Consider the following 24578-nt stretch of genomic DNA (forward strand, 5'->3'; position numbering starts at 1 on the left):
AGGTTGTTCTTTTTCTGTTTGGTACTAGAATTTGAACTCAGAGATTTGTCCTTGCTGGGCAATGGTTCTATCTATTAAGCCATGCCCATTCCTCTATTTTTATTTTGGCTTTAATTATTTTGCAGATGAAGTCTCTTACTTCTAAAGGTCATCTTCAGACTTACAGAGGTAAGTCTGTAAATACTTCACTGTCTTTAGATATTTCTTTAATAAGTTTAACCTAAAAATAAGTATTAAATTCAGTTAAATTCTTAACTATACATACACCGTATATATCTAGCTTTAATCTTACATTTTGATGTAAAACACAAATACAGATTATGTATATATATAGTTTTAATTAATATGAATGCACCCAAGTTGGCCCAGAACAGAATAGGTCACCTGGATGATATTTAAATTTTCTGATCTTTTTATGAATTTACTTTTCTAGTAACCAAGGCTGAGTCATTGTGGACTCTGCTCCATTCATAACATAGCTCCAGTGATACCTCCTTTCAGTTAGAGGAAGAGCTGCACAATCATAATTATTTGTCTAAATTTAGACGACATCAAATTTTTTGACAAATAGACAATGCTAAAATTGCTTCTCCTAATAAGATTTCTTAAACTGTAAGCACCTCTATTCAGAGCAAGAACTATGTTTTATAATGTGTTCTAACCAGTGTACATATATATTTGAAATTCATCATTGGGCATTATCTTTAAAAATGCAAGAAAAAAATTCACTGTTAACATTGAGTATGAGTTTGTTGCTAATGAAATATGATACTGTGTTCATATTCATTTTCTTAAAATACCAAGCAGAACCTAGTACATTTACCTGAAGACATATTAAAGAGTCAAGTAGAGAGTCATTACTCCGGAAAGTGACTCTGACATGGAAGCAGCCTTTATGCATACCTTGATTAGTGGAAGAGAGAGTCTACATTGTTTATCCACACCGTACCCTCACTTTTACTTTGCTGTGAGAAGATTATAGAATTTCACAAAGTTTGGGCAAAAGTGAAGGACCAGCTGACTTATTACAACTTTAATAAGTCCTTTAATACTTGGGGTTTTTTTTCCATTTAGACTCCACAGGAATCATTGGGAAGTCTTCACTGAGCAATTAAATGCTGAGCGATTCATCTATACATCCAAATTTGGAAAAGTGATGAATATGTAATTTTTCTCTAGATATAGCTCTAATCTCCTCCTTCCTCCAGTCAAATAAGTGGGTGCTTATTGAGGAAGTGTCTCCCACAGTGTTTTCAAGTTAAGTTTAAATAGGCATCATGACACCAAATTTTTTTTCCCGTACTCAAGAGGGTTGTACAACATCTAATGTGATCAGACTCCTTACTGAGTAATGAATATGGAAATTAGATAATGGGACTTCAGTAGAAGGTTAAAATAAACTCCAAGAATTTAAATAATTTAGACTACAGGGTATGAATAGCTGTACCTCTAAACGTAACTATATATCAGTAGTTGTTGCAGAGGACATTTTTTTAAATCCAATATTTTTGAAAATAATTATTTAGTAATTGAATACCACTATAAACAAGTTTTACCATGATGACTTGAGAAAAACCCTAAATTGAATGAGAGATATCTGTTTTACATAGACGGATGATGTTATAACCTTAAATTGAGGGAATGATATTATTTTTTAGAAACATATCTTTTACACTTAAGAGCGCAAAATTGTGAGCTGCCAAGATGTTTCCTCACTTTAATTAATTTCTTTCTTTTTTTTTTTTCCAGTCCCTGGCTTGCGTTTAGGGCCTGAGCACTGTCCTTGGACTTTCTCAAGGCTAGAGCTCTACCACTTGAGCCTCAGCACCACTTCCAGCTTTTTTCTATGAATGTGGTACTGAGGAATCCAATCTGGGTCATTGTGCATGCTAGGCAAGCACTTTAACCACTAGGCCAAATTCTTTCAATTTGTAATGCATTGAAACAATAAGCCATGCTTAACCTTACAAGGAGGTTTGTCTGTCTATCCAGCCTTAAAAATTGCTAATCTTCATTTCCTATCACTTCAATGCTGTGCATGTAGCCTTCTCCTGCTTTTCACACATACATGGAATATCACATATGTGGTAAAATAAATGGCTATGGAAGTGGAGACTTTTAGATCAATAGACGCTGCACTTGTCTTTTCACTAGAGTAACTTTGTTAAGGAAAGGAAGTAGCACTCTACTTACTCAGCAATTATCCATAGTCTTTGCTATTGTGTTCCTAAGTGCTCAAGACATGCTATGAATGTGCTGACCAGTTGCCCACGACTGAATATTTTATAAATATTTTCTAGAATAAGAGTTGAAAAGGTAAAACATTTAATTATTCTGCTTATGAAAGTATTCTAATGAAACCAGACTTCATTTACAATTGAAGTTAGATACTCAAGGTTGGATGGAATTCAATTTTAAGACATTATGCAAGGTAATCAGTCACAACTTCTATGCTTATATATCATAAATTTGACTGTAGTATCTGTATGTAGTGACAAGTATTTGTATGGAACATATAGATCAGATGATATACTACATTTGGAAACAGATTCAGAATTAATTTCAAGTTGGCAGAATGCATGGCATAAAAATGACTATAATCAGTCTAAGTACGTATATAAATATTCACATTGCTAAATACACACAGACATCTCACACAAAATAACTGAAGGAGAGAAGACAGACAGACATCAAGAGAAATCCAATCAATAAGAATAGTTTAAGAAAAACTGTAAATAATGCTTAGGGACATATTTTATAAGCCATCTTCCATCTATTGAAAGTAAGCTCAATTTATTTATAAAGGAACAAAAATAAAATGCAAAATTAAAAATGGAAAAAGTTAAGGAATATGAATGTTGTTGGAAATAAAGGTCTTTTTATTTTTTATTTTCTTAAGAACTAAGTTAAATTTCTCTTTTCACTCCTTTAGACAATTCATTGTTCAAAACCAGATTGCTTTTTAGCTTGAGAAAGACAAAAAAGAAGAGAAAAAAAATATGCTTTTTCTTACTTGTCAATTCAATCATATCAGAAATTCTACAGAATCCTAGAAACTGAACAGACGTCATGAAATGTATGACTCTCAAACTATAGACAACTGGTTTGTCAATATTTTTTACATATATTTCCACATTAAAAATAACTAAGGATAAGCTTTATGAAAGTTTGCTTTCTGTATATTGTGGTATTTATCCGACATATTTATGAAGCCTCTACTATATCCACGTGCTGTATGCAGTATCATGCATATTATATTTCATATTAAAGCTTTAAAGTATTTTTCACACAAATGCCAGTCCAACACTTTTGGCTAGGAGTATAAGTTTTGGAAGTAGATATGAGCTACAGATAATCATAGTAATCCAGTCCCTGTAAGGTTCCACTTAATTGAGAGGTTGTAAGAGCATAAAATAAAGATTGTCTACTAAAGATATTGTGATTGCAGTAAAAGTCTACAGTCTGATTTTAAAGAGAAACTTTACAAGACATGTGTTTGCCTAGGTATTAAGGGGATTTATTTTCAATTCTGGACTTTTTTGAATAGCATATCCAGAAAAGAAACTTAAACCTTCAGTAGATCTTTCATTAAGCAAAAGAATAGGGGAGAGGGTAGAAATGAGTAAGGAGAAAGATACATCTCTCAGTTCTCATACATTGTTATTATTCATGTTCCTGGGACATAAAAAATTATGGTGTGTTGGGGTACCTATAGTGAATAATCAAGACATTTTACACTGCAAGACTTCTGGTAATTCAGTCTTAAATATATTTCTGTTCAGCGTGAAGCTTGATTTCAGCATTAGGATATCTGGGTCCTTTGAGGAATATACTGAATTTATAACAGCAAAGCTGTAGTGATTTGAGTCAGTGATTATTTTTCAATGTAAGTGGAATTTTCCTGGTACTGTCAGAGATAGCCAGATGTCGTGAGTAAAATATTTTGTATAAATTTCAGTCTGTGACTTTGAAAACTTTTTTCTAAATCAAATACATCTTGCTATTATTATTCCTTGTAAGCCAGTCTTTATCATGTCAATATTTTAAATTCCTTATTGTGAGAGGAGCACTTTTGAGTTTTTCCTGGAAAGTGCTAATGTGATGTCTGTGTCCAGTTTACGTCCTTATTTAAGGGGCATTGGCTCTGAGCATAAGAAGTTTGAAGATTGTTACCTGGAATTGCTAAGTCAGTCCACAGAGGAACAGGACGAGAAGGCAATGAGAAGGGCAGGAAGTTTCTATTTGCTTTGCGAACTGTCCACACTGTGAAAGAAACCATTCTAATTCTTGGGAAATCCTAACACAGTTCTCCCAGGTCAGGTCAGTCCTCTGCACATTCCCTCTAGGACCTGCTTTGTTAGCCTGGACTCAAGAGCAGTGAGGAAAGGTTCTGTCAGTATTTCTTCAGGAAGACAAAGGAGAAAGTGTCCTAATATTCAGAGGCGTGGCTGCTTTCTTTGGGTGCAATCATTGAGCAGACACTTGCCTTCTTTCAGTGAGAGAGGAGAAACCTATCTTCTTATTTAATTTACCAAAACAATAAAAAATCAAATAATAACTGAAGCTGGATTATAAGAAACATGACATTCTTTACATATTAATGGTATGTACATATACATTACTCTTATAACCTGCTAATTCCTCTTCAGCTATAGCATGGTTTATTTTCCATACAAAATGGATGCCTACTCTATCCTTTTCTACTAGTTTGCATAACCTGCCCTTCCTAGGCTAAATGATCACAAGACTTCATTTGAACTGTAACTTAATAATTTTCTCTCTGCTTCTACTCTGGCTGTCTTTTAATTCATTATTGATATAACAACCAGCATGTTCTTTAAAAATTCAACTCCTTTGCACAGGTACTTAAAGATAACAAAAAGTGATAAAGCAAAATTACTTCTAGTTCTTAAAAAGATTTTCTATTCCCTGTCTTGTATGAGTCTATATGATTTGAGAAAAGGAAGAAGTACAGAAACAATGGGACAAAGGATGAATCAAGTCTGCAGAGATATCCACTGGACACTATGTTGGAAATGAACTATACAACTTGGGGGTATATATATGGAAAATTAGAAGAGCATCAGGGAATGGGTGAAACTGTTCAAAAGGAAATGTATTCATCACCTGAATTATGTAACTGCAACCTTCTGTATATGCCCTTTACAATATGTTTTTTTTTAAGTCTCCATAAAATTAAGCCATATTTTTGGTTTCTCATAGATTTGGAAATGAATAAATTGAAATGCCTACATGTTTCAATGATACCTTTCACATTTATCTCCTTCTTTCCAAACTTAACTCAGCCCACCTATCACTTCTCATCAGTCATACCCATTATTATCAGTCACATGATAATACGGTACTAGCTGCCTTCATTTCTTTCTTCCTCTCCAGTATGTCACAGAAGTCTTTCAGATTTCAACTTGATAGTTGTCCTTTCAAAGTTTTCTTAGTTAACTCAACTAAATCTTGGTCTTCCTTGTTACATTTTTCCCAGTTGTACTATTTTCCTTCCTTCTACTTCTTAAAATTTGTAATAACACATTTATTTGTTTATCTGTTTCACACAAGACAGTGGCTTAATCCTGCACAATACATACATATTATCTATTGAATGAGTTAATGAATTAGGAAACACAAGATTAATAAATGTATAATTAGCAGAGTATCATTGAAACATATCAGACAGATACAAAGTTTTAAGACATTGGAGGATCTTCACCACTTGCATATGATTTTATGGTATAGCTTGGGTTATGATTCTAAATATTTAAAATAATTGTATGGTGTTTCTTAGGTATCATTAGCATTGTTTTGTATTTTCCATTTGTGTTTCTTCTGTATTATCTGATATTATAGAACTCTCTTTTATGATAAAACTGTACATTATAATTTTAGCATCCTTTTAGAAAAAAATCTCTTTTTAAAGAGAATTAGATAGAACATAGTTCATCCATAGATGCAAAAAAGGAAAACACTAGCCGTTCTACCCTTCAGTCTTTGTTAGAGACTAGTGTGAGAATAATCTATTTTATTCTCTTCTTGGTATCCTACCTTTGTGTCAGGCCTGGCTAGAATTTGAACAAGTCATTTACATTCTGTCCAATCATGACTGGTTAAAAAAAGTAAATTTCCTTCATACTGACTGAATCAATCCCAAACCACTATCTTTCTAATCCATATAACTGGAATCACTCAACAGCCAATTGGCAAATAAATGCTGTCTCTAGTTCTTGGAGCAATCTTTTTCCTAGGGAGAGAAAATTTATCTTCTTTAGTCTAATGGCTAAAGGAATGAGCCAAAGAGCAATTTGTTGCTAGCTTGCCTTTGCTATTGGAGTTTCTTTCTGGATTCTCTTTTGAACCTAATGACCGAGAATTCCTTAGTTCAGACTTACACCCCTTTGACACAGGACTCATTTCTACCTTGGAACTTTAGCAAACTTTGTCTACTTAATGGAATCATGTTTCTCCACACTGAATATCTCAGGGCTCTGGAAATGAGCAGTATGAGATATGACTTCTTTATGTGTAGGCTTTGGTGTTTTTGAAAAATGTTTATAAGCTCTCTAAATATTACAATTTCATTGTTATAAAGAATGTAATAATAATAACATTATTTCAAAGGGACATTGTGGAAAGTAATTTTATGTCAAAAAATTGAAACAGATTCTGGCGGAAGATGGCGGCGGTTCAGTGTGAGACATACTGAGCTCCCGCCAAGATTCAAGTTCTGGCAGTGTAGGGGATAGTTCTTTACCAGAAATTGATCCTAAGTAAGCTTTAGCACCACAGAGATCTCAGTCAGAGAGGAAAAAGGCAGAATACCGGCGCGAGAAGACAGGTTGAGCCCTGCCAGCTGCAGAGCAGACAGCACTTCACAGCAGCACAGATCCGCCGGCTGCAGACAGAGCCACACAGAGCCTGCGCGAGCCCAGAGCCGACACCTGGCCATGCGTGGACCTGCCAGCTTCACAGAACCAGAGAATCCAGCAATTTGTGAGTACCTCCAAGAGAAGTTTCCACTTCGGCTCGAGGAACGGCATTGGGAAGGAGCCCCTTCCACTCCAGCTGAGAGCAGCGCCATCTTGACTGCTGGCAAAGACCCAGCCAAAGCAATTGGAACCTGAGAGGTGATGCTGGCAATGCCATCTTTCTAACTGGCAATGGATTTCCCAGAGATCCCTTAGCCAGAAATCCGGTTCCAGCCCTGCTGAAGTCCATCCCCTGCGCCAGCCACAGACCTGGTAAACAAAGCCGCCCGTGGATCTTTCAGCTTTGTTTTTACCAATCAAGCAATCTTATTCAAAAAACTGCAAAGCCAAATCACAAGAGAACAAGACTTTGTGAAGTGTTTGGATCCCGAATTTAGTAGAGACACGTTTCCTATTCTCCCATCCCCCCCACAAAAACCTGAAGAATACCCTTTTTCTTTTTTTCTTTCTTTTTTTTTTTTGTTCTTCTACCCCTTTTAATTTGTATTTTTAGGTGTTCTTATTTTTCTCTTTGCCATTTTACCTGCACTTTTTTTTCTAATGTTATGATTCATTCATTTTTTTCTTCTTTTTTTCTCCTCTCTTTTCCCACATCCCTTCTGTCACTGTGGTTGTTCCTAGAAACACAGTGACAGCTCTGGGTACAGTCTGAATAAAAATGATATCCATATTGATACAGTCACCTGCTTTTTAAACTCCTGGTTCTCAACCCTAGTATCTCCCCCTACCTTTTCTTTCTTTTTTTTTTTGGGGGGGGGGTTTTGGTTTTTGGTTTTTCTGGGTGTGTGGGTGTGTGTGTTTGTGTGTGGGTGTGTGTTTGTGTGTGTGTTCTGTTTTATTTTCTTTTGTTGTTGTTTGGTTTCTTTTTAAAATTTTTTATCATTGAAATCTCCTATATCTACCTCCCTATTTTCTTTATATATTCTTCTTATTACTCTTCTTATTTTCATAAGTTTTATCTAACTTCATCTAAACTTTCTACTTAAATATTCTACCTGTCTATCACCTTAGGTCAGTTATCCTTACACAATACCTTTTCTCCATTACTATAATAATCTTACACTCCTGCAGTATTCTTTTCCTACCTCCCTTGTTGTATTTTATATTATTTTTCTATCTCTGGCCATCTGTTCATTCTTCAACTCTTATAATGCATGGATCTACATTTGATGGTTGTTGAGCAATGCTGTGTATCTAGGTGTTCAATTATACTCTAGATCCAGAGGGACTTAATTACAATAGAGATTGGATTGAGAGGCTTATTGTTTTGGTCATAAATCGATAATCTGTGGTTGTATTAGATTTGTATGTAAGTGCACAAAAAGAAAGAGAGAGTAATATCACCAATCTAAAAGAGCAAACATCTATTGTCAGCCATCTAAAAAGGTCTAGGTTGGTTATATCTGAAAAATTATAATATTGTTTAGTGTTAATCTTGCTCCCATTTTCAAATGGGCAGAATAAGAAACTCAAGAAAAATGTCAAATCAAGGAATGTATCTCCCACCCAACATAAACAGGCAATGGAGCAGTCAGTGGCAAATCTAGAGGAGAGCCTTGCAAGTGCTATATAAATGCAATTGATAAACATCATTAATGAAAAATGTGAAAACATAAAGAAAGAGATAAGGGAGGAAGCCATAGCTAAACAAGAGGAAACCTAAATAAGGTGATATGTGAAAAGGGGAAGCCATAAAGAAGGCCATAATAATGGTTTTTCAAAGAAAAATGGATGAATTCATAGAATCCACAAACAAAAAGGTGACCGACTTCCAACAAATGCCCAAAGAGAATAAAACTGCTGAGCTAACCACTCAAATGGAAATCAAGGAGCAAAAGAAATCCGTAAATGATCTAAAAGAAGAGATGCAAGGCATCAAAAATGAGCAATTAGAAGCAAGGGGGATGAAGAATAAAGTAGAAAGCTTTGATAGCAGGTTAGACAATGCAGAAGAGAGAATTTCCAGGGTTGAAGATAATTTAGTTGTTATAGAGAAAGAACAGGGGCCCGGGAGTTTGGCCTAGCGGTTAAAGTGCTTGCCTAGCATGCACAAAGACCCGGGTTCGATTCCTCGGTATCCCACATACACAACCAAGCCGAAAGTGGCAGAGACGAGACTACAACCAAACCGGAAAAGTGGCAGAGACAAGACTGCGACGGCGACAGAGAGCAAAAGAAGCGAGCTGAGCTGAAGTGAACAGAGCCCAACCGAGTGGTGGCCGGAGCGAGCGGGGCCGGAGCGAGCAGGACCGGAGCGTGCGGGAGCGAGCCGAGCCAGAGCCAGCGAGGCCGGAGCGAGCGGGGCCAGAGCGAGAAGGGGCCGGAGCGAGCAGAGCCAGGAGCAAGCGAGAGCTGGCCGGGCCGGAGCGAGCGGGGCCAGAGCAAGCCAGGAGCAGGGCCGGGCCAGAGCGAGCCGGGCGGAAGCAAGCAGGGCCAGAACGAGCGGGCCGGAGCGAGAGGGCCTGAGCTAGAAAGAGGGCCTAGCCGGGCCGGAGCGAGCGGGGCCGGAGCGAGCGGGGCCTGAGCTAGAAAGGGGGCCTAGCCAGGCCGGAGCGAGCAGGGCCGGAGCGAGCGGGGCCAGAGCGAGCAGGGCCGGAGCGAGCAGGGCCGGAGCCAGAAGAGAAAGGGGCCAAAAAAAAAAATAGAGAAAGAACAGAAAATGAGTCAATTCAAATCTAGGAAATATGAGAAAACACTACAGGAGGTCCAAGATACAATTAGGAAGCCTCATTTAAGGCTAATTGGTATTGAGGAGGGTCTGGAGAAAGAGGTCAATGGTATTGGAAATATACTTCAGGGAATCATCTCAGAGAACTTCCCAAATATCCAGAAGAGCAGGCCCATCAGATACAAGAAGGTTTTAGAACTCCAAACAAACCCGACAAGAAAAGGACATCCTACTGCCACATTATAATCCAAACTAGATCAATAGAGGCCAAAGATAGGATCCTAAAAGCAGCCAGGGAGAAGAGAACTGTCAGAGACCAAGGAGTTAAATGGAACAAAACAAAGACCCTCTAGCCTTGAGCAAATCGCATCTGGTTGAGTCATCTGCACAAAATATTTCTCGGAATAACCGCAGGTGGTTGCTTGGGTTAGCACAACGGCCAAAAGAGCAGCCTGACCCACCCCTAACCTTGAGACTTCTCCTTCTTGTTATCACAGAAACTCTCCATTCCCCCCCCCCTCTATACTCCCTTCCTTACACTCAGGGTATATAAACCCTGCTTTACTTTTAATAAATGAGGCCTTGACGCGACTCAGATTGTCTCTGTCTTTCTTTATGCGCCTGGTCTCCTTCCTCTCTTTCCCCCATTGGTTTTCTTCTTTCAGGAGGTGCCTCTTCGAGCCGCATGAATAGCTGAACCCGCGGGTCGGGAGAAGTGGCGCCCAACGTGGGGCTCGAAGCACGGTGACCTACCGGACGGCGTGGAGAGCAGGGGACCCCGATTATATTAAGGTAGAGACGCCCACACCGCATCGCTCGTGCACCGTGGGAGAGTCTTGAGGTAAGTTCTGCCGTCCCATCAACCATGGGCAAAGCGTTATCAAAAGAGGTTTTATTTATAAAAGAAATGAAAGGATCACTTAGGGAGAGAGGAATAAGAGTTAAAAAGAAAGATTTGGTAAAATTCTTTTGTTTTGTTGAAAGAAAAATATGTCACTAAAACCTTATAAAAATATTTATCCTATTATTCCTAAGACTTCTCCTAATAATGGCAGGCTCAACCCCCCCTCTGAGGTGGAGCTAGAGGAGGAGGCAGCGCATTATGAGGAAGAAAGATATGGCCCTTTTCCTCTTCCCCAAGTTTCTGCAGCTACACAGACTCCAGAGATAAGGGCCCTTCATTGGCCCACCCCTCCCCCCTATCCAGACACCTCTCTCCTGTCAGCCCCACCACAGGAAATGGTGAGATCATTCTCTGTTCCTCCGGAGGTACAAGGTCTCCTTAAATCCAAAGACTCTCTCTTAAAACAAGTGACAAAATTAAAAAACGTGCTTCATTTAAAAAAAGAGTTAAGGGACCTCACTTTGCAAATTCATGATTTACAAATGGATCTTGTTGGGGAAGCCGTGACTACCCCCCATGCCTCGGGTAACAAGCCCGCTAAAACACCCTCGGCCTCAAAAAGCCGCAATAATAGACTCAGATCCGGGGCACAAACTGTTTCCCTCTCCTTCCCCGTAATTACTCACTCTAACACTCAACCTCGGGAACAAGAGGGGGAGGGAGGAGAAGCGGGAGAGGAGGAGGCAGACACCACCAGAAGGCAGGAGGAGGGACAAAACCTAGATTCCTCTGCCTCCGAGGAGGAAGGGGGTGATCAGGAGGAGGCAAAAAGAGATTCTCAAATTACATATAGGAGATTAAAGTTTAAACAAATTAAAGAACTACATTCGGCTGTTAAGAATTATGAAATTAATGCCCCTTTTACTTTAACAGTACTGGAGGGCCTCGGGGGTGAGGGACATTTATTGCCTCATGAGTGGCACAAGATTGTACAGTCTGTTTTAACCAGGAGTCAATATCTAACCTGGAAAACTAAATTTATAAATAAGGCAGAAAATCAAGCTATTACCAATAAAAAACATACACAAATGGCTTCATGGTCTTCTAATAAAATTTCAGGGAGGGGCAAATTTGCCTCGGAGGAAAAACAACAAAAACTCCCTACAGGAATATTAACCCAGACTGCTCAGGCTGCCCTGGCCGCCTGGAAAGCCGTGCCTGCTACAGGAGCGGTTACTACCTCTCTTTCCAGGGTAGTACAAGGCAATAATAAACCATATTCTCAATTTGTTGCCAGACTGTTAGAAACAGCTAAAAAAATATTAGGTAAGGTAGATACAGATGATATTATAGTTAGGCAGTTGGCCATAAAAAATGCTAATACAGCCTGTAAAGCTGCTTTAAGAGACAAAACAAAGACCCTAGATTTAAATAGTATGATTAAAATTTACAATGATGTGGATTCCTTTAAACATAAAATGTCTAAATCTATTAATTTGGCCATTGGAGCCATACTCCAAAACCAGACTCCACCTTCAGAAAAACTAGGACAAATATCTAGCCCTAAAAACTGTTTTAAATGTGGACAAATTGGACATTTTACTAGAAAATGCCCTAAAACTATTAAACAACCCAATGTTCCTGGGACAATTCCCCTCTCCCTTCCCCTTGGCCTTTGTCCTAAATGCAAAAGAGGCCGTCACTGGGCTAGAGAGTGCCAGTCCAAGACCGATATAAATGGCCAGCCTTTATCTGCGGTCTCGGAAAACGGGCTATGGGCCCCAGTAGGGGGCCCTACCTACCCACCACGACAACCAATGACCCCTCCTGCCCAAAATCTGCCTCTGATACAAACATCGCTGACTCAGACTTGTTCCAAGCCACTGCAGGCAGCGCAGGACTGGACCTCTGTTCCTCCACAACCAGGATTATAACTCCAGAGAAAGGAACAGTTGTTATAAACTCTGGAAGGTTCGGGCCTCCCCCGCCAGAAATGTTTTTTCTTATTATAGGCCGAGCTTCAAGCTCACTACAAGGACTCTCTTTAAAATGGTTTATCTAAATAAAAAAGAAATCTGAAAGAAATTCTCTTAAATGTTTACTCAAAAGGAAAAATAATCATGGAATGTTCATGTAAGTCGTAAAAGGTTTGAGTATGTCGCCAATGGTATGAGTATGTCTTAAGTAAAGTTGATATGCAGTTAAACTACAGTAATGTAAATAAAGTCAAAATTAATACACTGATATGAGGGGTTGCTATACTTGGATGTATATTTTCTAATTGTGTGGGTTTTCTTGGGTACAGAACTAGGAGAAAATACTGTATGCCCCTCCAAACCAAAAAATACTGTCTGCCCAGCATTCTGCCCAGGTCTAATAGCAATTGTTAGCCCCCCCCCCCCACCAGGCCATATGTTATCTCTGGTATCAGAGGCAGCCCCAGGAGTCATTTAAAGAAAAACTTGGGAAAGCTAAACTAGCTAACAGTACTAACCATAATGCAGTCCAGTCCTTCCAGGCCTTACAGGTTGATCTAGGGACATGTTCATCGTCTGGTTTCTAACATCCTGGCTCTCCCACAGCTATCCCTAAAAAATATTTTAAAATTGTAATAGATATAAAAGACTGTTTTTTCTCCATTCCCCTCGATCCTGGAGATTGTAAAAGATTTGCCTTTTCCATACCCATAATAAACCATAAGGGCCCTAATCCCCGCTTTCAATGGCGAGTGTTGCCACAGGGTATGGCTAATTCTCCCACTCTTTGTCAAAAATTTGTGGCTCAATCCATAGACCCAATTCGTGTTCAATACCCTCATATATATATTATACATTATATGGATGACCTATTAATTACTGCCAAACTAGAACTGGAGGCACATCAAGTGACTCAAAAAATAGTTATTGCTTTACAAAACAGAGGACTTTTTATCTCCCCCAAAAAAATTCAAACTTGCTATCCCTTCTTGTTCCTGGGTTTTCAATTAAAACCCTCTTTAATATATGCTCAAAAAATTCAAATCAAAAAAAATAAACTAAATTGTCTAAATAATTTCCAAAAACTCCTTGAAGACATTAATTGGCTACGTCCTCACCTTAAATTAACAACAGGAGATCTCAAACCCCTGTTTAATATTCTACAGGGAGATTCTGACCCTTCCTCCCCCAAAAAACTTACGCCCAAAGCTAAAAAAGCCCTAATAAAGTTTTTGTTTTAAACTTTTTAACCGATTTACGCGATTTATAAAAAATCAAATTGATTCTGCCTTTTCCAAAAACTCAATCTCGGTGCATTATCATCGCTTAGAGGCTCAGGATGACCCTATAAGGTCCAAAACAAGCACTCCCAAAAGAGGGCTCCAGTTTCATACACTTCTTGGCTGATAAACCCCAAGCGGCTAGAGAGCATCCAATAACAGAATTATTATGGAGCTTACCCTGGGTGGCACAACATACAGAGGCCGTCAAGGCCGGCTCAACAAGACATGTTGCCAGGAGTAAAAGTCCCTCCATATAGCCTAAGACAAGGTGTTCTCTCCAGCTATAGAGACCTTGTTCTTTAAAGGAAAGGGGGAATTGTCAGAGACCAAGGAGTTAAATGGAACAAAACAAAGACCCTCTAGCCTTGAGCAAATCGCATCTGGTTGAGTCATCTGCACAAAATATTTCTCGAAATAACCGCAGGTGGTTGCTTGGGTTAGCACAACGGCCAAAAGAGCAGCCTGACCCACCCCTAACCTTGAGACTTCTCCTTCTTGTTATCACAGAAACTCTCCATTCCCCCCCCCCCCCTCTATACTCCCTTCCTTACACTCAGGGTATATAAACCCTGCTTTACTTTTAATAAATGAGGCCTTGACGCGACTCAGATTGTCTCTGTCTTTCTTTATGCGCCTGGTCTCCTTCCTCTCTTTCCCCCATTGGTTTTCTTCTTTCAGGAGGTGCCTCTTCGAGCCGCATAAATAGCTAAACCCGCGGGTCGGAGAGAACAATCACCTATAAAGGCAAACCAATCTGAATAAACCCAGATTTCTCAGCAGAGACCATGCAAGCAAGAAGAGATTGGAAGGATATATGTCATGCCCTGAAGTCAAATAACTACCAACCAAGAATACTGTACACAGCTAAGCTCTCATTCATAACTGAGGGAACAATAAAAACATTCCATTCCAGGGAAAAGCTGCAACATTATGTATCAACCAAACCAACATTACAGAAAATTCTCAAAGATATTCTACACATAGAAAACCAACAAAATGTAATACAGAGAAAGAAATGGCACCTAAAACTCATAACATGTAAGTACCACAAGAACTATCAAGACACAGGCCCTAATGAAAGCTTGTAAAAATGGCAGGAACTAATAAATATATCTCAATCCTGACTCTCAATATCAATGGATTTAACACTCCAATTAAACGATATAGACTATCTAGTTGGATCAAAAAGTAAGATCCATCATTCTGCTGTCTTCAAGAGACACATCTTACCCAAAAAAACAAACATTTTTTGAAAGTGAGTGATTGGAATAAGCTTTATCAAGCTAACGGCCCCCATAAAGAGGCTAGAGTTGCCATCGTCATGTCTGATAAAATAGACTTCAAACTAAAATTAGTGAGAAAAGACAAAGAAGGTTACTACGTATTACTAACAGGATCTTTCTTCCAGAAGGACATCTACATACCTAATCCCGGAACTCTGAACTTCATCAAGCAAATTTTACTTTCACTGAAACCATCCACAGATCGAAACACAGTGATTGTTGGTGACACACCACTCTCACCTATGGACAGATCAACCAGGCATAAACTCAACAGAGAAACCTTAGAATTGAACAACTGTATAGACCAAGTAGATCTAACAGACCTCTGCAGATTATTCCACCCAGCAACAACACAAAATACGTTTTTTTTTCAGCAGCACACAGAACATTTTCCAAAATAGACCACATTTTAGGGCATAAAACAAACCTGGGCAGATTCAGAAACACTGAAATTATTCCCTGCACTCTCTCAGACCACAAGGGCATCAAATTAGAACTGAACACATATCTCTACCAATGAAAACCCTGTAACTCATGGGGATTGAACAATACACTGTTGAATCACCAACGGGTCATCGAAGAGATCAGAACAGAAATCCAACAGTTTATTAAATTTAACAAAAAGGAGCACACAAAATACCAGCTCTTTGGGACACGGCAAAGGCAGTACTCAGAGGAAAATTTATAGCTCTGAGTGCCTACAATAACAAATTGGAAAAATCACAAACCAACAATTTAATGTGTCACCTGAAGGTCCTGGAAAAAGAGCAACAAACCAACCCTGATCCCAGTAGAAGGAAGCAAATTATTAAAATCAAAGCAGAATTAAATGAATTGGAGTCCAAAAAATCTATAGAAAGAATCAACAAAACAAGGAGTTGGTTCTTGGAAAAATTAACAAAATTGACAGACCATTAGCAAATCTTACCAAAAAAAGGGAGCATACCGAAATAAACAAAATCACAGATGAAAATGGTAATATCAAGACAGAAATTACCAAGATCCAGAGTATCATGAGGGAATACTTCTCTAAACTTTACGCCAACATATTTGAGAATCTAGAAGAAATGGATGAATTCCTAGCCAATATTAACATACCCACACTGAACCAAGAAGAATGAACCCAACCAAACAGGCCTATTTCAAGCACTGAAATAGAAATGGCAACAAGGAACCTTCCACCTAAGAAAAGCCCAGGGCCAGATGGATTCACAGCTGAATTCTATAAGGCCTTCAAAGCAGAGCTCACATCAACTAAATTGAAAATGAAGGTTCTTTACCAAACTCATTCCATGAAGCCTCTATAACCCTCATCCCCAAATCAGACAGAGATTCATCAAAGAAAGAGAACTATAGACCCATTTCTTTGATGAACATCGATGCAAAACTTCTCAACAAAATACTGGCCAACCATCTACAACAACTCATCAAAAAAATTATACACTATGATCAAACAGGATTCATCACAGGGAGGCAAAGCAGGCTCAACATACACAAATCAATTAATATAATTCAACACATCAACAGAAGCAAAGACAAAAATCACATGATTGTCTCAATAGATGCGGAAAAGGCATTTGACAAGATCCAACACCCCTTTATGTTAAAAGCTCTGGGAAAACTAGGAATCCATGGAATATTCCTCAGTATAATAAAGGCTGTGTATGACAAACCCACAGCTAGTATTATATTTAATGGGGAAAAGCTAAAGCCATTCCCTCTAAAATCAGGAACCAGACAAGAATGCCTACTCTCTCCACTCCTCTTTAACATAGTGTTAGGATTCCTAGCCAGTGCAATAAGGCAAGAAGCAAGCATAAATGGGATCCAAATAGGGAAAGAGGAAGTAAAACTTTACCTCTTTGCAAATGACATGATTCTGTATTTAAAGAATCCTACAGACTCCACTCCCAAGCTTCTTGAGCTGATTCAAAACTTTGGAAGTGTAGCAGTGTATAAAATTAACCCTCAAAAATCAACTGCCTTCCCCTATGCCAACAGTGAGAGGAATGAGACAACAATCAGGAAAGCAACTCCTTTTGCAATAGCTTCAAAGTAAATAAAGTACCTAGGAATTACCTTAACTAAGAATGTAAAAGAACTTTATGATGGAAACATTAAAAGCTTGAAAAAGGAAATTAAAGCAGAACTAAGGAAATGGAAAAAACCTCCCATGCTCCTGGATTGGAAGAATCAACATCATGAAAATCGCAATCTTGCCAAGGGCTATCTACAAATTCAATGCAATACCCATCATTATCCTAATGTCATTCTTTAAAGAAATAGAACAGACAATCCAAAATTTCATATGGAACAATAAAAGACCCCAGAAAGCAAAAACACTTCTTAGCAGAAAGAACAGCTCAGGAGGAATTTCAATACCAAACTTTAGACTCTATTACAGAGCTATAATTACCAAAACAGCTTGGTACTGGCACAAGAACCGGCCTGAAGACCAATGAAATAGAACTGAAGACCCAGATATTAAACCACAGACCTATGGCCACCTAATTTTTGACGAAGGAGCCAAAAAAAATAGAATGGAAGAAAGACAGCCTCTTCAACAAGTTGTGCTGGCAGAACTGGTTAAGCACCTGCAGAAAACTAAAGTTGGATCCTTCTTTGTCACCCTGCACTAGAATTAACTCCAAATGGATCAAAGACCTCGAGGTAAAAGCCAACACACTGAAAACTTTACAAGAAGGAATTGGAGATACACTAGGCCTCCTTGGCACAGGTAGAAACTTTGTTAATAAGGACCAAGAATCACAACAAATCAGAGAAAGGATGGGTAAGTGGGACTACATTAAACTGCAGAGCTTTTTTATGTCAAAGGACATAGCTAGTAATTAGGAAGCCTACAGAATGGGAGAAGATCTTCACCAACTATACAATGGACTAAGGCCTCATATCTAAAATATATCAACAGCTCAAAAAATGGAATCACTCCAAAACTAATCTCCAAAGTAACAACCATCCCATTAAAAAATGGGCCAAAGACTGAAAGAGAGTTTTCTCTGAAGAAGAAACAAAAATGGCCTATAGACACATGAAGAAATGCTCAACATCTCTGGTCATAAAAGAAATGCAAATCAAAACAACTGTAGGATTCCACCTCACTCCAGTTAGAATGGCCAGGATCAAGAAAACTAATAGTAACAGATGCTGAAGGGGATGTGGCCAGGAGGGATCACTACTACACTGTTGGTGGGAGTGCAAACTTGTTCAACCACTATGGAAAGCAGTATGGCAGTTCCTGAAAAGACTAAACATAGAGCTCCCCTATGACCCAGCAATTCCACTACTAGGCATTTCCGCAATTGTCCAGAAACAAGGATACACTAAATGAACTAGCATAACAATGTCCATTGCAGCACTATTTACCATAGCAAAGATATGGAACCAACCCAGATGTCTCTCAGTTGATGAGTGGATCAACAAGTTGTGGTATTTGTACACAATGGAATTCTATGCTGCTGTCAGAAAGAATGGCATTGCCCCATTTGTTAGGAAATGGAAAGACTTAGAAAAAAAGTGTATTAAGTAAGCTGGACTCAAAGGAACATAGGTCAATAGTTTCCCTCATTTGTCATAATCAGTAGAATCCTGGGGTCTCCTAGCAGAGTCTTGCAATAGAGCAAAACCTGGATACATTAAGGCCATATAGTATGACCCTAAATGAAAGGTCCTCTAAGATATAGAAACAAATGCCATATAATGAGGGATTGTTGTCCTTAATGTACTATGTTATCTCTCATCTCTCTTGCTGTGAATTGGTTATCTCATATTGTTATAGTATCTCTCTTTGTTATCTGATATATTGGATATATTTGTATTTGGTTATTTGAAATTGGATACGGAATGGGGGGAAAACAACAGTAGGGGTGGGGGTTGGGTTAGGGAAATGGGGACCAAGACATGAGAAAGGGTATCAATGTATGTGAATTAATGCACCTTCTATCTAGCAAATATAATGTAACCCTTCTATTAATTACAATAAAAATATATGAAAAAAATTGAAACATTTTTTTCTGAAAAAAAAAAAGGTTAAGCAGTAACTAAAGATTCATGTCTATGTCTCAGCCTGAAGCAAATATCCCCATTTCAGAGGATAGACCCCTGTTTTATCTTTTATAGCCCAACCTTCCCCACTGTTTACTGTGTCTGTTGATGGGACAATCAGCTACCAAATTATGAGGTGTAGTTCTCAGGAGGTCTTTCTTGATCCCATTTTCAAGATCCAATGTGATGCATGGCAACTCCTTTTGACTTGGTATTAAAGCCCCTCCTAGACAAAATAATTTCTCATGATTTTCCCTCTTAACTACCCTGCTTCAAATTTGTATCTTTTCTTACTTGAAGTAGTTAAGGAGTGTTTTTGAGGTCTAATTTCTACATCTGAACAAATTTGTAATACCTACAAAAACACCTCATTTTATAAATCTTTTTGACAAATTTGATTAAATACTAAGTCTTATCATGCTTCTAGTCCTTCCTAATCTAGCCTCCACATAACTTCTGCTCGTTTCCCATCTTGCTTGATTTTCTTCACATCACACTGAGCTCATTTCTACCTTGTTGCACCTGCAGTTACCTCTCATTGGAATACTCTTTTCCAGGCTTCAACTGACAATTCATGATTTATATGATAGTCTTGATATTCCAAATTTTTTTTTGTTTTTTGTTTTTTGTTTTTGTTTTTTTTTGGTCCTGGGGCTTGAATCTGGGCCTGGATGCTGCCTCTGAGTTCTTCAGTTCAATGCTAGTGCTCTACCACTTGAACCATAGCACCACTTCCATTTTTCTGGTGATTAATTGGAGACAAGAGACTTTCATCCCCCGGCTGGCTTTGAACCATGATCCTCAGATCTCAGCCTCCTAAATAGCTAGTATTACAGACATTAGCCACCAGTGCCTGGCTACAAAATGGCTTTCTTTAAAACCCTTCCCCCATTCCACTTCCCCCAATCTAGTCATCATCTTATTGACATTATTTATCTTCTACCCAGTTATAGCCAATAACTGCAATATTTTATTTTCTATTTGACATTCTCATTCTCTGAGAATTTCAAAATCACTGACCAGGATCCTCCCTCCCCATCATAGGTCTATCATGTAGAATCATGAAAGCAGTGGGTATATGCATTATAAATATTTCATGCACCTTACACAGTGAATGGCAATTGTGAATCTGTGCTTCTTTGCTTTGCTAACAGCTGCTAGAAAAATATAGGGGAAAAAGAAAAAAACAATTTTGTTCTGCAAAGGACTTTTGCTGCCTTTTCAACAAATAAAACCACAAAACAACAGGCCCTGTAGACCTGACCTTTTTTACGTACGTCTACAACTGAAAGGGCACATTTCATTGCTTTTCCACCATATCTGCATATTTAATGAAACAACAGCTAGCAACAAGAAACTCAGAAACAAAAGGCAAGAACAGTTCCTCCAATATTTATTCTTTTAAACTATTTTAGAACATGTTTCTGTCCTTTGGAGAACAAGTTCTTAAGGGAGATTTACTAGGTAAACAATATGAAAATAGCTGTAAGTCCTAAATACAATTATGAATTTTCTGTCCTTATAAATTGTCGTTCTCTCTTATTAAGATTTACCTTCCAAAGTAATTGCTTTATAAGCTCAATGAAAGTCATTTGTTTGGTTATTTATCATTGTTTAAGTACATTTTTTTTTCTTCCAGGGAAAAGAAGTTTTACAAATAATGACTCAACATTACTAATACTAAATGTTTTTGTATTCTCCACCGATAAATTGTTCTATCAGTTAGTAAAACAATTATACATATCATTCAAATTCACCTCAAGATACACTGTCCTCAGTGTTCTGAGATATTCATTTTTGAAAAGTGAAGGAATTAGAGCATTTTTGGTTATGAGCAAGACTGAAGAATGCACACAAGTAGGACTCTACGCTTTTGCAAACATCAAAGTTTAAGTTTGGGTAGATAAAATACAGTAGAAAATTGATACTGACTAATGATCATCAACAAGGGTATTGCAGTTTGCCTTAGAATATTTGAATATTTATTAGCCTTAGAACTTATTGTAAGTCAGTTTCAAATCTCTTTGCCAATTTTTGTTTTTGTGTACAAGGATATAACAATAATACAATGAAGATAATGATAAGAATGAAGATAATATAATGAAGATAATTTTTCCAGTTTAGATGTTTGTTTAACTTTTATGGCCTCTAGAGAATAAAGAGATATTATTTACACAGATTTAATGAACAAAGAGAAAAAAGTAAGTATAAAAGAATGTAGAAGAGGATGATGAATTCATTTACTAACAACTTGAAATGGACCTTACATCACATTTTGAAGAAAAGGTACTTGGATATGTATTTAAACATGCATATAAGTATATCTGGTTGCATATATGTGTGTACATGTGTATATACTTGTGCACATTTTTTCACTTTTACTAGAGAATCAGATTGGGCTATGGATATATTTTCCTCATTTTAGGGCAACAGTGAAGTACAAATTGACTAATCATATGAAAATAAGTCAGTGGAATTAAGAAAAGTTTGCCAATTTGCTTTAGACAGAATTAAAAAAATATATTTTCTAGGCCCTTGCATATATGCTGGTTTTCCTAGTTATTTACAGCAACTTTAGTCATTATCACATGCCAGATTTGAAATACTCTACCCTAGAGGACAGCTTCTGAGCTGTATTAGCAACAGGGAAATAGACAATTATTCTGAAGAATGACTGTCGTTTTTGTCCACTAGGCTATGGCAAGGTGGTGAATAAAGAAAGGATATTTCAAGGACTTTAGTCAGCATTGCAAAAATAGATCTTCATGCCTCTTGAGCAACAAAATGATTAGACTATGACTATAAAGCGTTCTGTTGTCCATAACCACAATGCTTAGAAAATACAGCCAAAATTGAATGTCAGATAAGTTTGAGCACTGAAGGTTATTTATTTTTTATTTAACTTGAAGATATCTGTATTCTCTGGCATCAGACATACAGAATCTTTTTACAAACATAGATGATTTAAATAGCATTTACTTTTTTTTTTTTTTTTGGTCAGTCATGGTGCTTGAAATCTGGGCCTAGATGCTGTCCCTGAGCTATTCTGTTCAAGGCTACTGCCCTAACCCTTAAGCCAAAGCACCACTTCCCATTTTCTTGTGATTAATTGGAGATAAGAGTCTCTTGTTCACATTCTTTAGTGCCTGGGCTGGCTTTGAACCTCCGGCCTCAGATCTCAGCCTCCTAAGTATCTAGGATTACAGCATGAGCCACTGTGCCCAGCTTTTAGTTTTCAATATTTTAGAGGATTAAAGAGGCTCTCCATGGAAAGTTTTAGAAGTAAGTTGACAATGAAACACAATTTAGACAATAAGTAGAAAATTACAGAGCTGATATCAATAAGAGGGTACATTAGAGCATGGCCATAAATGTACATATCTTCCTTTCCTTTAGTTTTTCTTTTTCTTTTTCTTGTGCTTTTCCTTTTACCTTCTAAAAAAAACTTTCCTTGCCCTTTCTCTTTTTTTCTAAAGCGGAGTTTTATTATATAGCCCAAGCAGGCCTTGAACACACTATATATTTCAGGCCCCAAACTTGCATTCTTCTGTCCTTATAAATGATTTATAGGTGTGTACACCACCAGCCCCAACTCTTTTATCAATTTTTTTTCCAGCCCTGGAGATTGAGCTCAGGGCCTGAGTGTTGTCCTTGAGTCTTCTCGTGGCAAGCATTCTACCACTTGAACCACAGTATCACTTCTGGCTTTTTTTCTGCGTATATAATGCCAAGGAATTGAACCCAGGGCTTCATGCATGCTAGACAATCACTCTACCACTAGGCCATACTCTCAGCCCAAAGCTTGTTTGCCTCTACTTTTTTTTTTTTTTTTGTCTTTTCTTTTTTGGTATTTGGGATTGAACCCAGGACACGGTGCTTGCTAAACAAATGCTTTGCCACTGACCAACATCCCAGCCCCAGGCCTAACTTTTAAAGAAATTATTTCTCCAAAATTTCAGGTCTTTATTGCCATCAATATCTGTAAAGTCTTATTTTCAGAATGAATACAGTAATTGGCCTCTAATAAAAGTTTAATAATGTTATTGATCTTGATTAAAGGGTCTAATCTTTTAAGAACTAAAAAGAACATATTTTCTTTCTATATATATATATATCTTCTAATCAAACCAATGACTTCTATTTGTTTGGAAGACTGTTCAATGTAAATTTTCATATTAATCACATAAGTCATTAACAATGAAGTAACTTGCAAATAAGCTACAAAATAGTGAATTAGCTAAGGAATAGATACATTGTTTGGTTCAAAAGTATATCAATTTGTTTTGGTCAATAGTTTTGTGTACAATGTTTATGATATAAATTTCCCATTTTGAAATCAGAAAAAAAACCTTTTTTCTATCATAGGAATAATGTATACATTTCTGATATAATACTTAAAATTCCTTCGGAGCACACTGGCGAAAAATCATTGATAAATTGTTAACATTATTACTTTTTAGAGAGCTGATGATGGAAAAATATTGTATCATTTGGCATTCTCCAGAGGGGGAAAAATTATAGGAGAGATATGTAGATACATAGAAAAGATTTTTACTGAAGAATTTTTAATGTGAATTTTGGAGGATGAGATGTTTTGTTCTGGGATCTCTGCACATGTGAGCCCTGGGACATTGGTAGAGTAGCTCAGTACAAGGTGGAAAGACTAAGAAACAAGGATTGTTACAGTATCTTACCTTGTTATCTGATATATTGTATATATATTTATTTGTTTATTTGAAATAGAATAGGGAAGGGGGAAAAAAGATGAGAGGCGGAGGGGGGGGGAGGGAACTGCGGACCAAGACATGAGAAAGGGTATCAATGTTTGTGAAATAATGCCCCTTCCATCTAGTGAATATAATGTAACCCTTCTATTAATTACAATAAAAATATATGAAAAAAAGAAACAAGGAAGTATAACTGAGTGTGAGGCCATTAGGCCTGGGATATATGCTCTAGAGTCACAAGTCTGGATGTCTGATATCCAATAAGAGAAAAATAATGATTATATTCAACATTCTGGCAATTGATGCACTTGCATTTTCTTTGATTTTATTCTCTGGGCTCTCAGATATTTGGATAGTACTTACTGGTTATGATAGTAGCTCTCTGCACAGTTTACTCTTACTAACACTTATTAACATGTTAAATTGTGGAAACACTCATAGGCACGTCCTAAATAATAATCAGTTTTCTAAGTATTTCTTAATCTAGTCAAATGGACATCTAAAATTAAATGACTTTAGATGTCATACACATTTATATCTGAATATATCTAAAAATGAAGCAAAATAAAAAACCAAACAGGACAATTAGCATTCCTGCCAGTGTAAAGCTAATGGAATTATCTTTCCTTTGAGATGACCAATGATTTAAAGATTTTCCTTTTAAAATTTTAAATTATTATAAAGGTGATATACAGAGGGATGACAGTTAAGTCAGATAGAGTTCATTTCTTTCTGCA

The sequence above is a fragment of the Megascapheus bottae genome, chromosome 6 (genome assembly GCF_031878675.1).
Source record: "Megascapheus bottae isolate mThoBot1 chromosome 6, mThoBot2.hap1, whole genome shotgun sequence".
In the NCBI taxonomy this organism is placed as follows: domain Eukaryota; kingdom Metazoa; phylum Chordata; class Mammalia; order Rodentia; family Geomyidae; genus Megascapheus; species Megascapheus bottae.